General features: G+C 38.4%; 1 pseudogene; it reads left to right on the forward strand.

The window, feature by feature from the left end:
* The first annotated feature begins 375 nt into the window (after positions 1-375).
* On the forward strand, positions 376-10355 carry LOC102927170 (large ribosomal subunit protein uL18 pseudogene; annotated as a pseudogene).
* The last annotated feature ends 230 nt before the right edge of the window (positions 10356-10585 follow it).

Below are 10585 nucleotides of genomic sequence, written 5' to 3' on the forward strand. Positions count from 1 at the left end.
CACAACAGAAGTGTATTACAAGTCACACAAAGCCCTAACACAGACATATTATGCATATAGTCTTTACTCTTACAATTGGAATTGTCAGTATTCCCTTAGAGTTATTTTACATTTTAACCTCATGCTCAATCTTTAATATTGATACCTTTACTGGGAAACTATTCTCCAAGTGGCAGGGCTGAGCTGTTCAGAATAAGTTTGTAATGTATTTTTCCTAGAGCCAGGCAGCATAGCATCCCTCTTCTTTCACCTTGATCTGCTCAATACAGAAACACAGCTTTTAAACAAAGGTACAGAGCACAGATAGCCAAGGGAGGTTCTGAAAGAGTGCATGCTGCTGAAGCATCTCAAAATATTGATCTGAAAAGAAAGCAAATGGAACAGCACATTGATCGGAAAGAGGGAAAAGCAGGTGTGGGCAGAAGAACAGAGAGAAGCATCAGCCCTGCTGAAGAAGTGCAGAGCACCTTGCTGAGAGAAATGAAGCAGAGTGTAAAGATGAAAGTGTGGAGAGATTTTAAGGTGAAAGTAGGAGAATTTTCATCAAATAATATATACTTTGAAAATTCAAAGTGAGCCCCATAGAGTGAAAAGTTTTAATGAAATCCCCAGCAGTTTGCAAAGTACTAAACAGAAGATGGTCTATACAGGCTCCATATCCCCATTACTCGAAGGCTTCACCAGCCAGCAAGGCTTCCAGTGGAACCACTGGGACATCAACCCAGCAACAAAAGCTTCAACCTACAAGTTGTCCTGCCTGCAATATGTGCTGGGGTAAAAGGTGGTGCAGACTTATGAGAGTGGAAAACCAACTGGTCTAACTGAAAGTCCACACCATGAGAAGGAGCCCATGTTCATGGCTGGCCAGGAACCAGAGGGTGGATAACCCAGAGACCTAGTATAAAACCAAATATGATTAGAAAAAAAATCAATGGGTGAAATGATTCCTAATGATATTCTGCTATACTCATAGACTGGAGCCTAGCATAATTGGTACCAGAGAGGCTTCATCCAGCAACTGATAGGAACAGATGCAGACACCCACAGCCAGGCATTAGGCATAACTCAGGGAAGCCTGTAAAAGTGGGCAAGGAAGGTTGTAGGAACCAGAGGGGTCAAGGATACCACAAGAATATGGCCCACACAAACAACTAAACAGGGCTCATATGGGTTCACAAAGACTGAAGCAGCAATCAGGGAGCCTGTTGTGGGTCTGAACTAGGTTTCCAGCATATTGTTATGGTTGTGTAACTTGGTGTTCTTGTGGGACTGCTAAAAGTGGGCTGTCTCTGACTCTTCTGCCTGCTCTTGGGACCCTTTTCCTCCTACTGTTTTGCCTCAACCAACTTTGATATGAAGGGTATGTGCCTAGTCTTATTGTAACTTGTTAAGCCGAGTTCAGTTGATATCCCTGAGAGGTCTGCTCTTTTCTGAATAGAAAAGGAGGAGTGGATCAGGAGTAGGGGGCAGATATTTTGAAAGAATCTGGGAGGAGAGGAAGTAAGTGTGGTCAGGATGTAATATATGAAAGAAGAATAAACAAATAAATTAAACAAAGTAAAAAAAATAAACTGAGCTTGTCAGACGTCTAAAAAAAATGGTGGGAGGTACTAAATAGACCAAATTTAAGTTGTTGCTTATGCCTAAACACAGAATATTTTCAAAGGCCCCTAGTCTCAATATGTCTATTTTCCTATGTTTATCCTCTAAGATATTGTCAAATTCAGTGATAACAATGGTCTAGCTGTAGCATTTACCCTAAATCCACCCTCAGAATATTCTTGGGCAGAACCACTGGGCAAATAACTTAAAGGCTTGATTTCAATGCCACATTTCCAGTGTTTTTGCATGATAAATCTACTCAACCCTTTCTAATTTGGGGTAATCTCAGGCCATCTAGATTAAAATAGAATGTAATAATGTGGTTTGTCAAGTATGGGCACAATTGTACTGAGTTTTTATCCTGATACATTATCCTAATAGCTGGCACCAGCAGCTCTGTTCACAGTTCACATAAACCTAGTCATCCTTCCAAGCCCCATCCTCTACACTCTCCTCACTTATTGTTACCTCCAAATATTTTTATGCAACCAGCCACCATGTCCTAATCATTCTACCAATGTATTACTCAATTCTGTCTATCCCAAAGTACACAAAGCTAACAGTAATTTTATATGCCTATAGTGTTCTGCTAGAGTAGTATGACAACCCTCTTTCATTTCTGGCTTCTAATCACACAATCTGTTTCCCTTTTGTGAGAATAGAGGATAGACTCTTCTAAAATGCATATTAACCCCAAACTTACTAATTTAGAGCATTTTAGTGATCCAACATTATCAGAGTCATATTGCCTACTATCTAAGGCATCTCAGAGGACTGAAATATACTGTAATTGATTTCTAACAATTTCAGTAGTTATAAAACTAATAAACTTCATAAGAATTAGAAATAAAGTATCTGATCAATATTTTTCATGGTGATTACTAAATGACATAATAATATTCTGACCAAAGAGTTGTAAATACATTTTGTTACTAGTACTAATTCTATGCTTCTTTTTACTTATTGTAAATCTGACATTAGTTTGCACAAAAAGTGTTCCTGACAGAACACTTCTATAAGGTTACCATATAATTTAAGGTCCTAATGGAAATGAAAATGTGCCACCCATTATTCAAGGGGTAGAAATGCTGTTTGGTGTCTTAAAATATTTTCATATTTTTCATATTCCTTCTCAACATGCAATAGCATTTCTTACTCTTGGCTGAAATGACTGCACATTGCTGAAAGAAGTTATATATTTTAAGACAACTACATTTTGTTCATTTTTTTTTGTTAAATAAATTCATTACTTCAGGTCAGTATTCTAACTAACTAGAATGGAACAGATCAGATGGATATAAAAAATGTTTTTTAGAGTGAATATTAACTACTAGGGATAAAATTATTTTATGACTTTTCTTTGTCAGTTGTGTGTTTATCTGTATCTGGGGTCATGTAATAAAAATAGTTTTTCTCTGAGTTGTGTACAAAAATGTTTGAAAACAACAGAAGTATGCCACATAAGTTCCATTATCACCTTGACTCCATATCATCTTTACACAAATGATACTTAAGTTTCAGGCATGGTTTCATTTCATAAATAAATCTTATTCTCTAAATCAGCCTGTGCAGTATTATTTTTGCTGGTCTGTCCTTAAATGTCCCATCCACTCACAAATTTCATTCAGATTTTAATGCTTGTTTAAAACATTGTCTGCTCTGTGAATCTTCCTAGATATGCTGTCTCCCCCATCTTCCCCTTTCATCCCCACCATTGTCTTGAGCTAGACTTTTGGCAGAGTTGTAATATTTGGAATTAGTAACAATTGTACTCTACTAGGTACCTCTACTAACTTCCTCACACTAAATTCATCAGCAAGTAGGAACCTAAAACTCTTAACAACTTACTTTGCAAATATAGTAAAGCATGGCTGTAGGTGACTTTACTATACTTTGTAAGAAATATTCTTGAAGGCAAAAGGTGGTATGTTTCCATAGACAGATTTTTAAAAGAAAAAATGTATTGGATCAAATTCTGTTTGTTGCTAATCAAATTTGATAATGACGTAAGGGTATGATAGACATATGTATGTGAACCCGGGTTCATATGCAGTTGTTGCTGGGTGTGTGTGCTACATGTATTTCAAATCTATTTTCATCAGGTCACATGTGTTGGATCTTATTAATGTGGCTAAAGGGTCTCAACTTCTCACATTCCTTGTCAATAAACCATTAATTTCACCAAAGAATACTCAACCCTACTTATGCTAAGTGTCCAAGCTACTTACATATATTATTAACCAAGATAGCTGAACTCATAAGGGAGATTCTTAAATCTGAAAAACTTTATATAAAAGTGTTTACATATGGGTACTGTGAAAAACATGGACAGAGAACTGGAATCCAAGTTGTTTAAGATTAACAGGAATCTCAAACGTATTTCCAAAATTGCACTAACAAGCTTTTACTACCAATGTCAAGAATTTGACAACTGGGGGCTGGAGAGATGGCTCAGCGGTTAAGGGCACTGGCTGCTCTTCCAGAGGTCCTGAGTTCAATTCCCAGCAACCACATGGTGGCTCACAACCATCTGTAATGAGATCTGGCGCCCCTTCTGGCATGCAGGGACACATGCAGATAGAATACTGTACACATAATAAATCAATAAAGAATTTGACAACTTAGAAGAAGTTGTGAGAGTGTCAGTTTTAATTAAACCACAAACATATAGAAAGGAACACAGCCTGCAGAAACTTTGGCATTGAGTTGCAACACGCTTAACTTTTCAACTTCCAAAATAAACACCCTGGAAAGATAGACCTTTTGTGACTTATTGTGCACTGAAATGACCGTAACACACTAAAATACAATCCACTGACTGGGCTAATTTAACCACATCTGCCACAAGGGAACTGTATACACAAACTGCTACACCAGAAAAATCAATAAAAAATTGAGAAGAAAGTGAGTACCACAGAAAACGTCAATGAAACTCTAATGGTCTGGCTGTGAAGTGACACTAAACAGCCCCTGTGTTGAAGGACAGTCCCTGATGGCGAAGCTATGGAGAAGTGTAGGCATCAGGAAAAATCTTGCTTCATGAATGGGTTATTGAGTTGTGAATCCTAGTTAGAGGAGGTACCAAAATGGTCACATGCTGTTGAAGGCCAGACTTCTTTCCCTTCCCACTCCTGATTGTCACAGGTGAGCAAGCCTCTTGGCCACACAGCTCTACTGCCACACTGTTTTCCTTAAATCAGCCATAGTTCAGCAGACTAAAATCTATGAAGCATTCAGAGGCAAAATGCTTTCCTAACTTAAGATGTTTTTACTTAAGTGCTTTGTCTCAATAACAAATACCAAACACAGAGCCCTAAAATCACAGAACACAAAAACAGATATTTTAGAGGTTGAGAAACAGCAATTATGTTATGATTTCTACAGGAAACTATAGCTACTTCAGCACATTCTTGACAAGAAACAATAGAAATTGCGGAAAATTCCTCATATTAAACAAATGTTTCTCAAATAAATTATGAGTCTGTAGAATTTTATTACAAAAGTAACTGTGAATATGAAATTATAAATATTTTTCAACAAAGGATGTAAAAAAATAACTTCATGGGTTCTGGCTTTAGTTCAGATTGCTTAGATACAATTCCAAGAACCTAAAATTTATCTAAAAATAAAAAGGCAAGCTGGACTTCATAAAATAAGAAACAAAGAATCAGGAAAAAGAAACATATTTTAGGCCTTTAATGGAAGAAATGAGTAAACAAAAAGAAAAATCACAGCCTGAAAGACAGTATATTCAACAATTCACAAAATAACAGATGGACTTTAAATACGGAATCTATAAAATAGGACAGGAGAATGACAGAAAAACAGTAAACTCTTTGATTTAATTCTTCGCAAAAACGTATGCATATGCCTGTGCCTGTGTGTGCACGCGCATGTGCACTCGTGTGGGTATGTGTGTGTGTGTGTGTGTGTGTGTGTGTGTGTGTGAGAGAGAGAGAGAGAGAGAGAGAGACAGAGAGAGACAGAGACAGAGAGAGACAGGGAGAGGGAGAGGGAGAGGGAGGGAGAGAGAGAGAGAGACAAAGAGAGAGAGAGACAGAGACAGAGACAGAGACAGACAGGGAGAGGGAGAGGGAGAGGGAGAGGGAGAGGGAGAGGGAGAGGGAGAGGGAAGGAGGGAGAGAGAGAGAGAGAGAGAGAGAGAGAGAGAGAGAGACAGAGACAGAGACAGAGACAGAGACAGACAGAGACAGAGACAAACAGGGAGAGGGAGAGGGAGAGGGAGAGAGAGAGAGAGAAGGGGGAGGGAGAGGGAGCTCTTCTCCTTGATGCAAATGATCTGAACTGCCTCCCTGTACCAGATTCCTTGTGCCACAGGATTTCTTCCTTCTTTGATTTATTTAGTAATTTTATTGAAAATAGATTTTCTCTCATACAATTCGTCCCTATTCTCCCTTCTCTCCACTCCTAGCTCCTCCTTCCCCTCCTCCCCTCTTCCCAACATCCACTCCCCTCCATTCTCCCTTCAGAAAAGAGCAGGCCTCTGAGAGATTACAGCTAAACCTGACAAAACAAGATACAATAAGATGAGGCAAAGCCCTCACATTGAGGCTGGATAAAGAAACCCAATAGGAGGAAAAGAGTCCCCAAAGCAGGCGAAAGAGTCAGAGACACACTAGCTCTCACTGTTAGGAGTCTCACAAAAGCACCAAGGTAACAACCATAACATATACATAGAGGACCTGGTGCAGACCCACGCAGGCTTCATGCTTGCTCCTTCAGTCTCTGTGAGTCCATGCGAGCCCTATTTAGTTTGGTGTGCCGTGTTCTCTTGTTATCCTCCGTCCCCTTTGTCTCCCACAATCTTTCCTCCCTCTCTTCTTTAGGGTTCCCCTACCTCTGAGGGGAGGGAATGGATGACAATGTCCAATTTAGACTTTCTCTGTACAGTGTCTGGTTGTGGTTCTCTACATCCGCTCCCATCTGCTGCCAAAGGAAGCCTCTCTGATGACAACTGAGCAAGGCACCGATCTATGAGTGGAGCAGAATATTTGTAGGAATCATTTCACTGATTTATTTTTTCTGCCAGGCCTGTGTTTCCACTCTAGGTCTCTGGGCTATCCAGTCTCCAGTTCCTAGCCGTCACGGCAGTATAGGGCAGGAGCTTCCTCTTATGGACACATGGCGTTAGCCTCAAGTTAAAACAAATACTGGTTGACCACTCTCAAACGTCCTGTGCCCCCATTGCCCCAGCACATCTTACCGGCAGGACATACTGTAGTTTGAGGGGTTTTGTGGCTGGATTGGTGTCCATCTTTTTCTTTCCATAGCCTGCAAAATCTCTAATAAGCATTGGTGTAGGAATAAATTTTCGTTTTCCATTTATCTTTTTTCCTCTTATAAAAGTGAACTGGGCGGGCGGTGGTGGCGTACGCCTTTAATCCCAGGATTCGGGAGGCAGAGGCAAGCGGATCTCTGTGAGTTCGAGGCCAGCCTGATCTCCAAAGCGAGTTCCAGGAAAGGCACAAAGCTACACAGAGAAACCCTGTCTCGAAAAACCAATAAACAAACAAACAAATAAATATAAATAAATAAATAAAAATTGAACTGTGGTCCATTTCTATGTTCTTTATATCTTCTCCCATCCTGTAGGTTTTGCCTTTACTCTATTGATTGGTTTGGTTGGTTGGTTTGTTTGTTTTGGTATATACAATCTTTCCCTTTGGTGTCACCTCCTTTGTCACGTCTCTTTTTACTTTCCTGTACTTTTAATAATTGTGTCCAGGTATCTTTTGATACTGTCCAAGTATTCCTTGCCCAGGCAAATGTCATGCAACATTTCTCCTTTGCTTCCTTCTAATAGCAATCAAGTTCCAAGTATTACATTTAAATCTTTGTTCTTTTGAATCTTACTTTTGTCTGATGAAAGATATAGTCTTATTTAACCCTTTAACAACTGCACATTGAACTTACCAACACATTTTATGAGTCTTATCTTTCCTTGATATACAAAATTTTATTTTTGTAAAGAAACATGTTTGTTTCTTGCATAAATATGTGTTTATTTCTAAGATGTGTATTGAATACAATCATTTATGGTTTTTTTGTGGCAAAGCCTTAATGCTTAGGTTTCTATAACTTTGAATCACACTTTAAATATTGAAATATATAGCTTGAGTTTCATTCCTTCTGTTCAAGATTATTCTATCCACTAGAGACTTTTGTGATTACCTAAAAACTGGTAGTTTTATGACAAATATCATTGGAATTTTCATATGGGTGCCAGGGACTTTGTAGACTGCCTTAGAAAGAATGGCCATTTTGGCAATATTCTTTTTTATAATCCATGGACAGTGATATCTTTCCCTTTTTCTCTTTCATCTCTTTTTTAAGTGTTATTTTATTTATGCATATATGTGAATGTATGAAACTTGTGAGTGGCTGCCTATAGAGTCCTAAGAGGGCGGTGATTTCTGGAGCTTTGGTTGCCCTACATGGCAATTGTGAAATAAATTGGGTCCTCCGGAAGTTTAGGAAGCATTCTTAACCAATGAACCATCTCTCCAGATTTCTTTGTCATTACTTGAGCCAATGATAGTTTCTGTTTCAGATTTAGCTTTCTAGTAAATGACCACAGATAAACAATCTGGAAACCTTGATGAGTTAATCCCATTTTTTTTTCTGGGACTGAAATTGGCATTGGAAATTGCTTGGTCCTGCTTTACAGACACTTTTAGCAATGATTATAATGTTTAAAATGGAAATTTCTATTAGATATAAGGTTTAATTGTTTAAAAATAGAATCTCTTAATTACTAACCATTCAATTTTAATGCTTTGTCTTATATGTACTCATTAGTGAAAAATAAAGAAAAATATAACAGGAAATCCAAGATCCTTAGTAAGTGACCTATGTATTCTTTCTTCAAGATCTAATCTGTTGTCTGAACATCCTACCATAGGTAATCAGTTTCTGAGATTTGCTGTTGTTGTTAAAGAATTACCAGTAGCCTTCTTAAAGGAAAGTTTCAGATGTATATTTCCTTTGTATATTTCAACATGATACCTGTAGTTTTGCCCATTCTTCCATTCTGTGTTATGGTCAATAGTTGCTGTGCCTAAGCTTGAAGTGATGGTAGTCTTTTTCCTATTCTCCATTAAATTTATTTAATAAAAGTATCTTATGATCTTGATAGCCATAATTTTCAACCACTTCATTTTTTATTTAAGAAGCTGTAAGTATGCCCACTCATATCCTTCAATATGTGATCTCTGAAACCTGAGTACAGTGTCAGGTTTATTTATTTATTTCCACAACTTGTTAAGCACAATTCCATTTCTTTGGTTTTAGTACACACAGAGAGATGCGTTCCTTCATTTTACTCTAAACATTATATCTGTTTTCTTCCATAACACTGGTAGTTGTATATTGGAAACATAACATTAACTGCTTCAACACGAGTTTGTACTGTGACAAAATAAGCTCAACCAGTTTGTTGCTTGGGGAAAATGCTGATAAAATCATTTCAGGTTCTGTTGTTTTTTTCTCAGCTTTTCTTTCAGGTATGAAGATTGCACAGGAAATTAGCAAAAACAGCATCTATAGCCTAAAAGATTATAACACATCGTTTCCTTTGAAATACCATTTTGTATGAGATAATTGCCTCAGAGGAGGTAGTGGGGAACATCAAGAACAGTTAAGGAAGCTGACAGGAATATTAGCAGAAGCAGAGCCATCTTCACAATGACATCTAAGTTTGCATGGTGTCGCTTTATACTCATTTAAAGTTTCATTCTGTTTGCATTATTCTTCAAAAATAACTTGGTATATGGCACTCCAGTCCTTTTCCTCTAGTGCTACCATGCCTGCCCGTCTGTGTGGGGCCGCGATGGCGAGTTTCTGTTCCACAGGATAGGGTTTGTGAAAGTTGTCAAGAATAAGGACTACTTTGAGAGGTATCAGGTGAGATTTAGAATATGGCGAGAGGGTAAATGACTACTATGCTCAGAAATGATTGGTGATCCAGGACAGAAATATGTACAACATATCCAAAGGCAGGGTGATAGTTCATGTAACAAACAAGACATCATCTGCCAGATTGTGTATGCCCGAATAGAAAGGGTTATGATCGTCTGTGCAGCACATGCACACAAACTACCAAAATACGGTATGAAAGTTTGCCTGACACATTATGCTGCAGTCTATTATACTGTCCTGCTGCTGGCCCACAGGCTTCTCAACTGGTTTGGTATAGACAAGATCTATGAAGGCCAAGTGGAGGTGACTGGAGATGAACACAATGTGGAAAGCATTGATGGTCAGTCTGGTGCCTTCACTTGCTATTTGGATGCACATCTTGCTCGAACTACAACTGGCAATAAAGGTTTTGGGGCCCTGAAGGGAGCTGTGGATGGAGGCTTATCTATTCCTCCTAGTAACAAAGGATTTTCTGGTTATGATTATGAAAGCAAGGAGTTCAACACAGAAGTACATCATAAGCACAGCATAGGTCAGAATGTCGCTGACTACATGTGGTACACATAGGAAGATGGAGATACTTATACAGTTCTCTCGGTACATCAAGAACAGTGTAACTTCAGACATGAAGGAGGAGATGCATATGAAAGCTCATGCAGCTATCAGAGAGAATCCAGTCTATGAGAAGAAGCCTGCAAAAAGTGAAGAAGAAGAAGTGGAAGCGACCCAAAATGGCTTGTGCCCAGAAGAAAGATCAGGTTGCTCAAAAGAAGGCAAGCTTCCTCAGAGCTAAGGAACGGGCCACTGAGAGCTAAAGCAATTTTCTATGAAGATATTTTTATAAAGAAAATAAACTTATTTGACCAGGGAGCTAAAAAATAATAACTTGTCATTTTCTAAAGTATGAGTGGCATAGAATTGTCCTAAATAATGAAGAATGTGTATTTGGTGCTTTCTACTGGTTTCTTGGTGGCAACATTGACTATAATGATGGGACAATTTTCAAAAGGAAGAATTTAATACTTATTTCATTGAATAGTATTAA

This window comes from Peromyscus maniculatus, chromosome 3, assembly GCF_049852395.1.
Source record: "Peromyscus maniculatus bairdii isolate BWxNUB_F1_BW_parent chromosome 3, HU_Pman_BW_mat_3.1, whole genome shotgun sequence".
Classification (NCBI taxonomy): Eukaryota; Metazoa; Chordata; class Mammalia; order Rodentia; family Cricetidae; genus Peromyscus; species Peromyscus maniculatus.